The following is an 18,051-nucleotide window of genomic DNA, read 5'->3' as shown; positions in this document are numbered from 1 at the left end:
CTTACCAAACCAAACCAAGGTCTTAAAACCCCACCCTCCAAGCCTCTTTGACTTGAATAATAATTCCTAGGTGACAAGGTGAATCCCCTCATTACGTTTCTTACTTGTTCGCAAAAAACTAAACATCCTTTTCCTTAATTTATTCAAAATTGATTTGAGAATCTTAGATAAATACATCCATAAGAATAGAATATTTTGTAGTACACATTTTACTAATATCATCCTTCCTCCTAGTGATAGCGAGTTATAACACCGTAAACTTATATACTTCTCAACTTTTCCAAGTGGCCACATATAGTCTTATTTTTTATAATCATTTGGCTTAAGGTAGTTTTATGAAACCAGCTCACAAAAACATAGAAGAGATAGATCAACGCCTTATAAATAAGCCTCTTCGAGGAGGAAACCTCCTTTACATTACGCAAATGAACAATTCTTAGATGATACAAATGACAAGACCTCATTTCTATGTATAGGAGTCTAAGGGGCCATAATATAATCAAAGACGACATAACAATAATAATGTAAGGGCACAATAATAACAATAGTGGCTTCTATGGGGCACAATAATAACAATATGTGGACTATATGGGCACAACAATATAATAAGGGGGTTGTACTAATAATAATAAGGGGTCACACTAGTAGTATAGGGACCTAACATGCCCCTCTCCTTCAAAAGGTGTTGTCATCAACGCTTGAGTAGTTCTTGATGCTTCTGTATAAAATTATTGTCCTCCGATGTGGAATATTCAGTGGGTAAGTTCTTCCACTTGATGAGATACTCTGAAATTGATCGATTTCGTAGCTATTAGGTTCCTTTTTCTATGACTGCTCCAAGTTCCAATATGATTTTTTCTTCCTCGTCAAGTTCTCGCAATATTGTTTGAACTGGGATCTTCTACAACTTTTGAATGAGTGGCCACACATCTTCTTCCTTCTTCCATTCATCCTGTGATTTGTTTATCCAATCTAGTTGGATAATAGAAATAGCATAAAACAATGCTTCCACATCCTCATCCTTTCCTGAGAGTGCATCTGCAACAACATTTTGCTTCCCTTTTTTGTAGATGATTTCAAATTCATAACCCAACATATTTGTGACCCATTTTTTATGTTCTTCTAAAGATAATCTTTGTTCTGAAAAGTATTTAAGACTATCATGATCCATTTTTACCTTGAAGTGTCTTCCCATTATGTAAGGTTGCCATTTCTTAAGTGCATGTAATATTGCCAACATTTCCTTCTCATAAATAGCTTGTTTGAGATGTAGCCGTAAAAATACCCAATCAACTACATCAAAACTTCTTTCACTATGATGTTGATATGCCTGTTGTTTCATTCGATTCTACACCAAAGTGCCGTTATCCTTTAAAAGTTGGAGAACTTTTTGTTGATGCTCGATGTTATCTTTCACTGCTTGAATCTTTTTCTTCTTGATATGTCCTTCTATCTTGAGAGTTTAAGGAGTGGTAATTTCTTCCAATGCATTATAAGATAAGATCAAATTAATTTCTTGATGCTCAATGCGATGTTTCATTTCTTGAACATTTTTATTCTTGATATGTCCATCTATCTTGATAGTTTTAGGAGTGGTAATTCCTGCCAATGCATTACAATATATGGTTAGATTCATTTCTTCATTCTCGATGTGATGTTTCACTTCTTGAACCTTTTTCTTCTTGATATGTCCTTCTATCTTGAGAGTCTGAGGAGTGGTAATTCTTTCCAATGCTTTACAAGATATGGTCGGATTCATTTCTTCTTTCTCTAGGGTTGGTTCCTGGTATATATCCTCTTCTTTTAATGTTTCATGATCCTTTTTTCCTCCTCTTCACAATCTATGTAAAATAATTTCTTCTCAGCACACTTATGACCTTTAATGTATTTTTTATCACAATTGTAATAAAGCCCTTTTGCTATTTTTTCTTCCAATTGTTGTGGTGTCAACCTTTTAGGTTGTAGAAGGCTAGGAGAAACAACACTTCCATCTTTATGGTTGTGAGGGGTAGACTTCCTTGTTGCCATAATTTTGCTTTCCACTTTTCTTGCCAACTTGAATGCCTTCTCCAATGAATCAGGTTCCCAAAGATGAACCTCATGTTGAATGTTATCCTTTAAAGTCCCTATGAATACATCAATCCTATGCTTCTCTGGAATATCATTTTTGATTGGCTAAAGAAGCTTTTGTTCTTTGTATGCTCATAATGTGCTATCATTTCCTCCATGAAAATTGACCACGTAACAAGTGGTTTATGAGAACAAAGCCCTTTATACCATAAAAATTGATCTGGTTCTAAATATGAAGATGCAATACATACCTTTTGTAATAGTTTCACCTCATGTGGATCAAAATATTTCTCCATCTGTAGTATCCAATTCACCAGATCCTTGCCATCAAACTTCCTCATGTCCCCTTTTCTTGATTTTAGGAGCTCTATCTTGAAATGACTGTAACTCTATAATTTCAGATTTTCAAGTTATGAACTTGCGTCCTACAGTAGCCCTCTGCATTATCTTTCTAACGCCACAAGTCTGATCAATATTTGATTCTACAAGGAAGAGTTATGTCAAATATCGCATGATGACCTGATTATAGATTGGTTCAGTACAGCACACTTGTACAAAGTGCCATGTGTCACTGTTTCAACCTTAGGATCTGAAAATTATACACAGAAAACTAAATTCTGTCCTCTTTCTATAACTTCCTATGAAATTTCAATCCAATTCTTAGAGAGAAATTTATGACAATTTTCCCAAGGTCACATGTTTGGAATGTAGGTCTATAAAAACCCTAACTTCCTCATATTATATCTTTGAAACTATAGCGAGACAAGATCTGAAATTTGGGCCCAAGGTTTAGACCGATTCTGTATCAAATGGGTCTGTTTTTTAGCTTCTGAAACTTTGTAGCGAAAAAGTTATAGTGAAAATGCCACGATGACCTATTTGGAGCAGCGAAACCCTAGAATCCAAAGCTCTGATGCCAAATGTTATGAGACCAACTCACAAAAAGATAGAAAATATAGATCAACACCTTATAAATGAGCCTCTTCGAGGGGACAACCTCCTTTACATTACACAAATGAACAATTCTTAGATGATACAATGACATCACCTCCTTTCTATATATAGGAATCTAAGGGGTCATAATATAATCAGAGCTGACATAACAATAATAATGTAAGAGCACAATAATAATAATAGTGGATTCTATGGGGCACAATAATAACAATATGGAGACTACATGGGCATAACAATATAATAAGGGGATTGTACTAATAACAATAAGGGGTTACACTAGTAGTATAGGGACCTAACAGGTAGAATCCCCAATACTTGAATCCTTTAAATACTTGAATACTTAAATCCATTTGATTTGAAAATTTCCCAACTTCAACATTATCACCAAGACTCACCCAAATTGGTATTGGGAAAGGAGAAGGACAAAGAACAAAAGGAATATTAGGTTCCTCTTCTTATGCCCCTATACTAATAGGTGTCATATATCATGATTGACTTGGTTTAACTTTGAAATATGTTCATACATTTACTTGTTGCAAAGGTTTTCCATATTTGTGAAAAATTAAAAAATTAAAAATGTAAAAAGGGTATACCCCAAAAGAAAAATCAAAGGGTAAACAGAATAAAGAGAAGGTGAAAAAAATGAAAGAAAATGAACCCCGACAAAAAGAAAAGACCATAAAGTGTGCAAGTCTAAATGCCACTACTTTTTTACTTTTGTATAATAAAAAATTGTGTGTAGCTTGTCACCTATGCCACAATTTATGAATAGTCAAATAGTTTAAGCTTGACTAGTTCATATTTTCAATTTCATGTTTTAGAAATAGAGAATAAAATTAGACCAAATAGTGTAATCTTGGCAGATAAGTAGATAGGTAGAGTAAATAAAAGGAGATCAACAGTGTAATCTGAGCCCTTGGATGTAATAAGGTTAGATTTAGATAGGTATCACTATGTAAAAGAAAAGAAAGTCAGAAAAGGGTTTGCCAGTTTAAGTGCACCCTAATAAAGAAGTGAAAATGCTAGGATAAAGTAGGTAGGGTAAGTAGATGATGGTTGCAGAATAAATATGTGGTGAATGATAAGTTTAAATGCTTAAATCCTTTAACTTTCATCACTAGGCAAAGGCATGTATCACATGGAAGGCACATCAACATTCAAAGTCACAATAATTAACCTCCCCATTCATTTCCCCTAAATTTTCACTAATTTCCCCTAAGTGGTAAAGGTAATTGCCATAGTTATAGGGGCTCAGAGCATTTCTCTGACTTTTGGAGGGACCCAACCCTCAACCCAATGATTGGAAATGCCTAAAGTACTTAAGTCCATTTCATCAACATTACCCCCTCCAAAAGATCACTCATTCCTTTGATAAAACTTTTCCTAAGTCAAATTCTATTTTACTTAGGAAAATTGAAATAAATCCTCATAAAAACCCTTTTATACACTTTAGCCTAAGTCAATATGTTATATGATGAAATACTTTCAGAAAATATTGTACTTAGCGCTTTCCCAATCATTTGGTCATATTAACCATTAATGTTTTATTATATAATTCCCAAACAAAAGAAAATTACCCACGCCCGTATTATTGTATTATATAAACCTCCAAATTGTTACATATCCTACCACGATGGTTAAGTATACTATAAAACAAAGAAATAAATGGGATTAATTAACTAATCTGTAATTGATTAAGAGCCTGACCCTACCACCATTTAATGAGGATTAATTTAGTCCTCCCGACTAATTAATAACTCTCCCATCCAATCAAATCACCCCCGATATAATTAACTCCTTTAACCAATATTGGGCCTGCCCCTGTTATCCATCAGTCATGTCATTACTCCGACCACCATCCAATTGGATCCTTTAGATCTGACGGCCTTTGCTCATATCACACGGGCCTTTTGGTTGACCTTTAGTGCACGATGTGAGCGGTTTTCATGAACAGTGTTGAAGCTACATGTTGAAAGATGTATGGAATCGCACTACTCCCCCCAAATACCACTTACCCTCCAGAAGCGATGTGATGAAACCCACTTACCACCTACAACTAACGACAAAACGTCAAGTCACCTCCCCACTAACACCACCTATCCATATCACAAAACTCACCAAATTTTTTTGACTTTGCATAAAAAACAAAGTTAATCTATTTTCCGTCCTTATTCTAAAAACTCATGCATGGAACTAGAACGTGAGTTCGACCATCTCGTACTCCAATCATCAACTACCTCGAAAATTGTTGTCTGAGGCCGCTCCAATCCACCATTTGCAGCCAGTGAACTAGTACCCCATTGCCAATCACTCCATAACAGGTATTTACCACTTTTCATCCAAAAACCCTGTTACATACTAAATTTCCTCCGCAATTGCAAAACTTACAGTAAAGAAACCCAGGACCCCTGTTTCACCTATCTCACTCGAAAAGCCCCATTTCCATCTCTGAATCCATAAGAACCAGAAAAGGAAAACCCCGTGGTCCACAATGTGGCTCCAATCAATGCTCCCCATAGAGACTTGGACTACCTTCCGTTAGCTGATAAGGACTTCCAAATCAAAGACCTCACATTTGATGACACCCCCTTGAGACTACATTATAAATACCGGGACCTTTACCTCAATAATGTTGACAATATTGGTCTATGGGAATCAAATCTCCCAAAGTACCAATTCCCTTCTGTGCACATTTTCCCAGACATTGTTCACTAGTGCCATGCAAATTATAACCCTAATCTCAGAGTTGTAATGTCCCCTAACCAGTAAATCCCTTTTACCATACAGCAGACTCAATCAATGAAATATTGCAGTTGCAACCTAGTCAGAACCTTACCCCTCTGTCTATTGCTGATTTACTTGACAAATATTCCAAACCATCCAATTCAGAGATTGTTAGAGTATGCAAAATGTTCATGTTAGAACAATAAATTTCAGAAAACCCTCCACCCTACATAACAATTGCTTTTACAAGCTTAGGGAGGGATATTATTACCATGATTGCTAATATTCTTGGTTTCTCAAGCAATGAATATGTGGATGAAATGACCTTTTCTTATATGACTATCTTCACCCCTGGCCAACCCCTTGCTGCCAAGTATGACTATGTTGCATTCATAGCTGACAAAATCCATGATGAGTTCATGAGATTGGAAAATTAGAGAGTATTCAACTATTCCATAGTCTTATATCACCTCTTCCTGTATTACCAAACTGACAAATTCTCGTTCTCTATGAATAAGCTTGATACCAGAGATAATCCCAGATCAATCATTTTGTAGACTTCCATCTTCCATTACTCATACACTTCTCCCTATTCATACAATGAATTCATAGATCAATTTGTCTATCTTGTAACCACCATGTTGACAAGACATCCTCCCCCAAGAATCAATGATGATATCAAGAGAATCCTTCAACTTTCAAAGTAGTACAAGATAGGTGACTAGTACTTGTACCAGAATCACATTGAGATCCGAATCTATGGTTGTGAACTCCCTCCTTTCAAGCTACCTAAATATGTTCCTATGAGATTGTTTGCCCTAGAATATTACAAACAAATGTTAAACTCTAACCAAATTCATTTCACCAAGGCCAAGAAGTAAGCCCAATTAAGGATCAAAGACCACTTAGGCCCATTTGTGTGCAACAATAGAGAAGCAGGGAAAAGAGCAAAAGATATCATAGAAACAACAATGAGACTAAAGAAAAACTTTGTTTGGATTTATGACCCTCATGGTTCCATCAGTGATAGGAGGGTAAAACATAAGCTGTCACCATACATCCATCACAGAATCCCTAAGATAGAATAGTATGCCAATATTAATGAATGGAGAGAAGGGACATTGATAGAGCAAGATAGTGATAAACTTGAAGTTGAGAATGTAATGAAGGATTTGGAGAAGAGACTTGACCTAGACTCTTTTGTACAGGTACATACAGAGTCTTCCCAAAGGCCAACCCAGGAAACCAGTGCTCCCATAGCCGAGCCTTCACAAAGGCAAACTCAGGAAACAGGACCATCTACTTCAGGGCAACCACTAGCATCAGAACAGTCAGAGAAATCACAGTCAGAGAGATCAGAACAACTTGAAATCTCTGTAGAGTTAGCTCCACCACAGCCACTACCAACTCAAACTAATATGGGAAATCCTCCAGTACTAAAGACTCCTCTGAATGAGGAAAAGAACTTGAAAAGAGATAGGGAAGTAGCTACCCCTTCTAGTAGACCTACAGATCAAACCTTTGCTAAGAGGCAATGGTTGAATCGTTATTCGGAGGAGGAATTCATATATGAAACTACAGAAAACATGAGAAAGAAAGGAACAGATAGTTTGCACATAGGTGGAACACCCTCAAGCTCACAGAGGCAAGAACTAGAAAGACAACAGAGTATAGAAGTTTCATCTCTCAGGTCTTCTTCTGAGAAAATTATAGATATGAAGGGGAAATTTAAGGAAATCAAGACAAAGAATGAGCAACTCAAGGCCCAAGCCTATGCTCGATACTTAAAGATACCCCCTTCAAGCCAAACCAGATTGATGTCAGCCCTTGACATCAAAGAAGGAAAAATGCAAATGAGTTTCTTGAAGCCCACTGTGCTGCAGCCAAAATCTTCGGCAGATTATCTCAAGACTGACTTTGAAGTCATGGCTAAAGACATCCACCCCATACATTATATAGAACTGCACAAACAAACGGGGGAGATGGTCTATTCTACATTGACTAGCAAGGCAATGATGGCACATAGGTTGAAAAATTCACTGAGCAACACTACTGCCCAATTGCAACTAGAAAAGGCCTCCTCACAGGCAAAAGGCAACAGAATCAAATCATTGGAGGAGTTAATTATTGAGTTGGGCCATGAACCAAAAGATGTTATGGCAGCAAAAAGTTGAATCAAGAAAAATAATGAAGACATAGCTGCACTTAGGAAAAAATTGAAATTACCACCACTTATTCATCCTCATACTACTGAAGTGATTGAGAAGAAAAATGAATAGGAGCTTATGGACTTGGTCCTTAAGATAAATGAAAAAATAAAGGAAATAGAGCAGGAATTAGAGAATGTAGTATGGTCAAGGTAGAGTAAGTCGACCACACAGCCTGAAACTGTAGTGCCAATTGTTTCAACAACAATCCTTTCTACATTGGAAACTTCTTTAGCACCAAGCATCCCATTGGCAACAACTACACCCATACAGGCAATAGGTACATCACAGGCAGGAACATCTACATAGAGTACAGAGGACTTGATTAAGTCCATGGAGGAGATGAAGCTCCAACTCACTAAGCTACAGAAAGTAAAGGAGAACTTCACTGTCATGGAGAAAAAATGTGATTTGTCAAGGATAAATTATGCAAAGGAAAGAAGGAAAAATAAGAGCATGACAGAGCAAATAAAAGCATTGGAGAAGGACCTGACATTTGGCAGGCCCATAGAAGAGATTAGAAAGATATTGTGGACCAATATCATTGATTCCATCAATGATATTTGGTCACATATTCAAATTATTTTTTGAACAAATTCATTTGGTAAAGCTTGCTCTAGAAGAAATTGAAAAGGCCAGAGTAGAACTGGGTGGGAAACCTGAGGAAGCTATCAGATTAATAAATTTGGAACAACTAGAAATTCAAGATAGGACTCCTACTATCCTTGAACTGAATAAAGTTCTGAAAAAAAGGAACTTAATTCAAGTCCTAGAAAGAAGATGTCAGAATATGCAAGAGGATATTGATGAGTTCATGAGGAAGTTTGACATCTTACAAAGTAAAGGGCTTCCAAGTCCTTTGGTCATCAATGATAAGCTAATGGTTCAGATTGATTACATCAACAAATTACTTCTGCAAACTAACAGTAGGCCAGTTCATCTGCAGTCAAGGCATTGCCCACAGGGAAAGTTCTCTATGATGGTTTGGAGAACCTTTTTTACATTGAACATGAAGTGAAACACTTATTCCCAGTGCAACCCAATTTTGTGAAATATGCTAAAGTAGATGAAATCCACAGGACACTGACCAGAACAAGAATACCAAGGGATGATTGGTGGACCGATATGACTAACATCCTATAAAATTACCATGGTAAAAGATGAGGTAAATAGAAATATTTACCACAGTAAAGCCTGGTAAAAAGGGTGAACAATGGTGAACAGGTAAAAGAGTATTAGTGAAAAGATCAAATCATATGTCTGGCACAAAATTACTAAGCACTACAGCAAGATGCATATTCATAGGACCCGCCTCCATCTCCTTCAATGAAAACAGGGACAGCACAATCAATTCACTTTCTGTTTCTATATTTGAGACCATCTGTCTCTATATTCATGTAAAAAGATATTTAGTTTTCCTAGAATGAATCTCATTTAGTTATGAGATATTTTGATGTAAATTTTGTATAAATACTTCCTTATTTGATGTATTAAGTGTGGATTCTTAAATATTTCTGTAGACAATTTACTTTTGGAACTGAAGTATTGTTGAACAGCTCTTGTATCGCTGGCTGGAACAAAGTAATAAAGCAAAGGACTTTTCTAGGACACCTGTGTCAAACAAGAAACAAATAAGTATTATATATCTTGTGTTTTTACTGTTTTTCTGGTTTAATAAATATTCATATGTGTTTCATATCTGAATGATAAACGAAAAGTTATATCTCAAAAAGAGCTTTATTGCATTCTGTCTTTAAAATCATTTATATTCTTAAGGTTTTCTTTCAGGCTATTATAGGTAGGGAATTCTTAATTGCTCCCTACTTTCACAGTTTATCATTGTGGCCATTTAACAAAGAATACTTAATTGCTTTTTGTTGATGAACACCCACTTTCCCTCATCTTGGACCCTGTTGAAGGATTCTTAGTTTCCCTTCCTCCCTGTTCAAGACCATTTCACCCATTTGAAACTATCATTTGTCTTTTGTTTGGCTATCTTGCCCTATGAAATTTCTCCTTTGTTAAATCAACCTGATCCAGTTAAGCCATCCTTCAGTTGACTCCATAGCCCAATGGCCTAAAGTACCTTGTTCTATCCATCTGCTCTCGAATTCCACCACCAAACAAAATCAAAACCCCCCAAGCTTTCATAACTAGCCTAATATCTCACGAAACAACGCTAAATCATAAAGAGAGAGCCCTCTATGAGTACAAATTGGCTAGATTATGTACTTAAAATTTGGGTTTGTGGTTACCTCGGAGTGTCCTTTCTTCTGATAACTTCTAAAGGAAAATCCAAGTGATAACACCTCCTCTAAAATTAGAGGTGTCTCATGATTTACAAAAGTTGGGGAAGCAAAAACATCAAGGGGTTCAGATTCACCATGAGAAGAGATATGAACCAAGTACTCAAACTTTACTTCAAAATAAATCTCAATTTGTATCTTCCCTATGAAACTCATAACGTAGGTGAGGTAATAGATTAGAAAAATCCTCAATTGATTCATTAGGTTTCATCCTTAGTTCATTCATCCTTTTAAGGACATCTTAGTAATCATACTTATTAAAGGCTAAATGAAGCTCCTTGGTGAAGTGTTCAAACTAATGAATGCAAGTGGGTGGTAGGGTGTGACTCCATCGTTCACTCGACATTCAAGGGTGAGGAAGAAAAGTATAAGAGAAACATATTAAGACTTAATTACATACAATTCACAGAAATAGAGAAGATTACAAATGTGCCCAACTATGGATATTTCAACCTCACCATCAAATTTTAATTGAGACAAGTTAAAGAGAGGTTCATTGGGGATTAAAATTTTACCATTGGTTCTATTGGAAAAACACCCCTGTAGTATGATTTGGGCATGGGACATTTAAGATAAGATGTTCAAAATAAACTCAATAAGAACAACTTTAGATCTAGCCCTCCTTCTAGCACCAACTGTTAACGATGTTGGAACTTTGTCAACCAAAGGGGTCATCCAATGTGAAGCACCGATTAGATATCACAACATTTCGAATAAGATCCTGATCTGAAGTATCGACCTGATGACCATAATTCTAAGGTTTTGCCTTATCTACAATAGATAGCGTAAGAGAGTATACACATAACCTTTGAAATTAGCAAGTTGACACTGTGAAACACTAATCATAGTGTAAAATGAGACTTTCATGATAGGGAAGTAAGAGTGAGTCTCTATAAGCAATTTAATAGTACTATCCTAAGATAGGCACACAAGAGAAAGGAAAGATTCATTAGTTATCTAGTGAAATAGTTCACATAGACAAAACAAACATTAAAACAAATACAACACACATTCAACAATATAAGTACCAAAGCCAATGAATTAGTTCAATTTCCTTAGTACATACGAACAAAACATATACTACAAACACCTAAAGAATATCCTTACAATATTCACGATACACGCATGAAAATGTGTTGCCTCAACGAGATTCTAATTATTAGGTGAAATATCGAAGTACACAGTTACAATGGCAAGCCACTAGCTCTAATAGTGGAACATTGAGCCACTGCTTGCTTCTCCAAAGAATTGCATTCATTTAAAGCTACAGAATGATGGCTTCTAATGCTATCATGAGAATCACCATTAAATGTTGATGCTGTCTAGTTTATTTTCTTGTGCTTATGTACATATGAACATAATATTTTATGGTGAAATTTGTCCTCAACGTTTCATCTATTTATTCTAATTATTTTTTGTTAAGCTATCTTTGGAGGTGTTGAAAGAATTAAGGTGAAATTTAATTAATGGATTCAATGAAACTTGTTGGCAATTTAATGATAACTATTTATTAGTAAATTGCAATCTTGCTAAATAGCAATTTGTTTTTCTTTAAGTGTTATTGTGTTTAGTGAACTTCTTTTTTAACATAATAATAAACTTATTATTGAATTCATTCATGATTGGATTTAAGTATATATTATGGTTGTTTTAATAACTACTTATTCAAATTATTTTGTTACATATTTGTTTGAAAAGTTTGCAAACCATATGGATTACTTCTATGATTTGCAAGCTTAATCGTAGACCCAGTATCAGTCCTTATCTCTTTTATTTACCTTTCTCTTGAATGAGACAATGATCTATATTCTATCCTAAACGAGATAAATTAAATTTATTTTATTATTTGCCTCTTAGATTAGTTAATTTATATTTGCATTTAAAACATTTTTAACAAATTCTCCTTAAGTAGGAGAAAAACCTAACGTAACTTTGTTCAACCCTTGTTTTAGCAAAAGATTACCTTCTTCAAACAAAAGCAAGAAGGTAATTCCTTCTCTCCTGTTGGTTGATAACAATAATTAACAAGAGACATAGCAAATAGAAAATTATATATATATATATATATATATATATATATATATATATATATATATATATATATATATATATATATATATATATATAGATATATATATATATATATATATATATATATATATATATAGATATATATATATATATATATATATATATATATATATATATATATAGATATATATATATATATATATATATATACATACATATACACACACACACACACACATATATATATATATATATAACATTGAACTAGAGCATTTGTGCTTCAACCTCAACTCCATAATTACTTCATTAATATAATCACAATTCTACCCTATTATATACATGCCTTCTCGTTGTCGAGGTGAATTAAATCATTAAAATTATACATTGTATTTTTTACTAAATTTTAGCATTATTTTCCCACTCCATGATTACTTCATTAATGTAATCACCATTCTACCTTATTAGTCCCTACCATCTGGCAATGGCCAGGGACTATAGTAATCAAAATGTTGTTTTTAGCATTTATTTAAGTTGCTTATCATCCCGAATAACTAGCTACTATGCCGAATAGCCAAACTTTTTGAACAACAATCCATTTGATCGTCTTATTTAGCCTCTTCCCGAGGCGGGGAGGCTAAAAACATAAGTTATATCATATTTGCGCTTCACATTTAGAAATTTAAAAATTTAGCTTCCAACTAATGCTAGCATTAAATCAAATGTCAATCAAAATATATTTCGTTAGTATAATAGAGAACAACCATCTTATAATAAATAACCATCACTGTTTTCATTGCATGTACAACTGCCATGACTTCTTCAACAACTGCCACGGCTTCTTCCAAGTGTCCTGATGCATTGAAGTTCACAACTTCCATCAATGCTTCCATGCTTTTGGGTTAACTGACTCTCCACCCTCCTCTAATTCAACAACTCCACCACTGTCAAGTGACGCTAAAGAGTATACTCAAACACATGTTCATCCTTCACACTCTCCCAACATCACGTTTAGCCTCGATTTTCTGTGCAGTGTTAGCCTTTCTTGCTTTCCATTTCTGCTTTCTTTTCTCCTTATTCTTGATTGTAGTGGGTTGGGATGATCCCCCAACTTCTGGACTTCCATTCTTTCCTCTAGCTTCTAGATGAGTAGCTTGTACAGATACCTCATCTATACTTGTGGGATTAAACATGAGGATAGTGTGCCTCTTGTAGTTGTGTAGACCACCAATGTACTTTAATAGAGTCTCAGGTGAGTCTAATGAGATTTCTAGAATCAATGCTCTCTTTCTAAATTCTTGAGTGTATCCCTGTACACTTTTCCCTTTCAACTGTCGAAGAGTTTGCCAGCTCATCATGGCTTGCTGCATGTAGGCCAATGGATAGAATTTCTTTTTGATTGCAGAAACAAATTCATTCCAGACAGAGATAGTCTTACGATGTCTTTTCATGTCAGCTTGGGTCCTACCTTCCCACCAAACCAAGGCAGTGCCTCCAGGGCGTAGGCTTGCCAACTGAATCTTGCTCTTGTCTGAATCGATATTCTACACTCAACAATAAACATCAATTTGTCTAATTCAATTGTCTAGCTTTTCTGCATTCAACTCTCCATCATATATAGATAAATCAAATTTAACACCTAGTTTGATCAAAGATGCTTTCTTTTTGTGTTCAGGGGTATTAGGAGGTGTGGGAAAGCTTTCTTCTTTCCCCTTGCATTTTGAGTGGTCATGGGAGTGAGACTCATCTTCTCCTTTGTCTTGTTTGGATCCTGATGAATCTTCATCCTTGTGCTTTCTAAAGTCCCGATACATTTCCTCTACCATGGACTTTAGGGCTAGGAAACTATCTATGAATTGAGGGTCTGGCCCCATAGAACCTTCCTCTAACATTGTCTTCTGAGGATAGACTCTCCCAATTTCAGGATTAGTTTTGACCAATTCTCCTTCTCCTAATTTGAGCTTTGATCTAGTTAGCTTTCAATAGAAAAATCCAACACAAGCTTGTATAACCTTAACAGCCTAGAGCTCTGATGCCCCATGATCTGAAAATTATTTGTGAGTGATCTCAGTTAAATAATTAATGAATGAAGGTATTACAGACTCATGTGTTGGTGTGTGTCTATGTTACCTTAGGCAACGGATCGATCAGAATGCAAAATACACAGACACTAGAAAATGGGAAACAATAAGAGAAGCACAGTTAACAAATACAAAAACACAGCACATTAATAAGGAGTTCACCCTATTCTCTAGGGCTACGTCTCCGGTCCAGCTCTCAGTGGTGGCCTTCTTTTATTGTGTCTTCAAAGTAGAGATTTACAATGAGGAGCTCAACCTGAGTCTCCTGAAATAAATAATGCTTGGTAGCGTGGTTCTTGGATTCCCCAAGCCACTAGAGTGCACATACTCTTTCCTTAGCAAGTCTCGTCCTCTCTGGTCTTTAATGGGATGGGTCCAATGTGGTGCTTAATTCCCGACATATGTCCTCACAGGGATTGCTTGAACCTCTCAAGCCTGGTTTTGTCTGCTCAATGCTGCCTTAACTCCGCAGGTCAGCTCGGCTCTTTATTTTCGCTTCTTGCTTTACTGCCTCTTTCTTGCTTATCTCTGTTCTCCTCCTTCTTCGTTTTATTCTCTGTCTGTTCATGGATTAAATCCAATCTATTCTTGACTGTTCGCTTCCTCTTCCACCCCTTCGAATCGCCTACTATTGTTCATTTGGAGTACCCTGCCTCTGCGTCATCACCAACGTCCCACACGGAAGTGGCCACTTGTCCTCTCACGAACTGTGCCAGCTCTTCGTCAACGGTTCAGTATTTCGATTACACTGTGTAATCATTCATCTTCCATATCAACAGTTAAATCGGACTTCAGACTTTTATATGCCATGGCTTAATTCCCCCGTCAAATCTGGTTTCCCATTGGGCACAATCTCTGTCGTCAGATCTAGAGCCCCCGAATCCTATGGTGTTCGCTCTTGTCGCACGGTTGACTTGCTCGACCGTTAACGTGCGATGAGAGGTGGTTTTCTCTTTCATCCGCTAGACACGCGTCGTGCAATGTATGGAATCGTTCGTTTTCTGCCAAATTCGCTTACCACCCAATATGCCTCCAATATTCCTTCAGTTTTGGAGTGTGGGGCCTGCCTTTTTCTTTAGCACTTTCCCTACAGTTTCCCAGCTTCCCATGCGACCGAGCGTTTGGGGGCTTTTCCTTCTCAAGGGGTTTTTCCCAACAAGGCGGGATTAACACTAATCGCGCATCAGAAACGGCCTCTATTTTCTGATCCAGACTTCCTAACTACCAGTTTGCATCTTGCATAGTTTCCATGGGCCTCGGTCAGTGTGCTTTGGCCAAGGTCCTCGTCGTTCCTTGCTGGCTACAAACTACCACTATCTAGAGGTCTTCCTAATAGCTCTTTGTTCATAAATTTTTTAAGTCTGTCCCGATTTGATACAGTCATAGCACTTTGCTAGTTTTCATGGATCCAATTCGGATCAACAACCTAACTTAAATGGGTTGAAATAGGAACCAAGATCGTGGTATGAAAAGATTGGTTCTTTCTTTCTTCAAAAGGGTTTTATCAAAATTGAAATCGATCCTAATATCTAAATAAAAAAAATCAAAAGTGCATGTCGTTTTAATTTCCTTGTATGTTGATGATCTTATAATAATACGAAATTCTTGTAAATTGATTGATGAAGTTAAAAGACACATGTAACAGGGGTTGAAATGAAAGACCTTAGTGATATAAGCTAGACAAACTATGGTTACATAGAGTAAATATATCATAGAGCTAGTGAAAAGGTTCAAAATGGATCAGTGTAAATCGACATTAGTACCTTTAAAACATAATATCAAATTCTACATTGATGATGGCTCAAGAGATGTGGATGTCACAATGTATCATTAGTTACTTGGAAGTTTCAACTATCTCACTACAACCAGGCTAGATATTGCATATTTAGTCAGATGTTGAGTCAGTTCTTGGCCAAGCCTTTTTAAAGTCATTAGGAAGAAACTAAGGGGGTCCTCTGGTAACGTAGGGGGACTACTGATTATGGTATTTAATATATTGATGCTTTTGATGCTGAGTTGATATGCTACAATGATTCATATTGGGTTGGGAATCCTGATGAGAAAAGATCAACTTTAGCATATACATTCAACATTGGATCCAAGATTGTGGCATGGAGAGCAAGAAACGACCAACTATTTCTTTACAATCAACTAAATATGAATATAAAATGTTGTGTTGTGCTACATGGGAAGAAACTTGGTTGTAGAAAATTCTCAAATATGTTGGAGAAAAATAGAAAATGCCTACAACAATCAATTGTGACAATCAAAGATCCATTAAATTGGTTAACAATCTTGAGTACATGCAAAAATCAAAACATATTGATACTCAATATCATTTTTCCATGAGAAGCTGCACTCTAAATAAGTTACTTTAATTTTTTGTAATACTAGTGATAAAGTGGCTAACTTCTTCACAATGCCTTTTGGAAAGGAAAAATACGAGTCATTTAGAACTATTTTACATGTGGTAGAAAATATATTTCTCCATTAAAGAGGAGACTTAGAATTAATGGAGAAATGTAGTATTTTCTATATATTATTTCATTATTAGTTATTTGTTATGTTACATTAAGATTGTGGTGTCTTATTTAGATTGTAGATTCTATTTGTTAGGAAGTTGGTCAAACTTCTCAACCAATTGCATTGTTATATATCTATGAATGTTTTTGTTTCATTATTATATATGTATGAATGTTTTTGTTGAATGAATCATGTTTGGAAAGCAAGCAGTGTCAGGTTTAGCTAACCTCACCAAAGCTATGCATTTCTTCCATATTTTGTCCGTCCTTAATTCCATTTGGAGTAAATTCTAGCCATGATTGTTTTTCAAATAATTTATATTGAGAAAAATGCAATATCGTTGTGAAGGAACAATTCGCAGGTCGTGCCACTGCACAAAGCAATGGTCAAGGTTGACCATGCTTTAGGAATCCAATATCAACTTTTATGAGATTGAGGAGATTTTTCCATGGGTTGTTCGTAACGACCTCTCTAGACCATGTATCTTGAAATGAAAAGAACATTGCTAAATGCATTTTTTTTAAATTTGATATAAGGTGTTTTCAATGTTTCGTAAAAGCCTTGAAATGAAGAAAACGTTATTAAAGGCAAAATATGATGTAATGGGTTTTTTTCAAGGTCTCTTAAAAGTATATGTGATATTAAATGGGAAATAAATTTAAGATGTGTATTGGATTTTGATTTTTTAATATTTTTCTTCATTTCTTTATTATAATGTTTTTCCATCACCTTTCGTAGAATATGATATATTTGATGGGAAATATTATCTTTTATGAAAATTACAAGGAATATTGTGATGTTTTAGCTTATTAGAGTTTATTAGTTTGAATTTTTATCATTTATTTTTATTGCATTTATTTATATTTTAAAGTGGCTAAATGAGTGCCTCCTCAAAATTATATTTTTTATATTAGTTTTTTTCTTAATTTACATATTAGTGAATATAATTTGATATATTTCTCATTAAGGGGATGAAGTGTTAGAATAAAGAAAGTAGAATAAATTTGATATATATTTTTAATAAATTATTTTTAAGTAATTACTTGTATGATATTATAATTAGGAAAAATATATTTAAAAAAGATTATGAGATAGTTTTTAGTTTAGATATACAGAATATTCACTTGCAATAAAAGATTTAATATATTTTATTTGTTT

This window comes from Pinus tabuliformis, chromosome 7 (genome assembly GCF_031772625.1).
Source record: "Pinus tabuliformis cultivar Carrire ecotype Pingquan chromosome 7, CPIR1, whole genome shotgun sequence".
NCBI lineage: Eukaryota > Viridiplantae > Streptophyta > Pinopsida > Pinales > Pinaceae > Pinus > Pinus tabuliformis.
The sequence above is the reverse complement of the archived record's forward strand: the minus strand, read 5'-3'. Positions refer to the sequence as shown.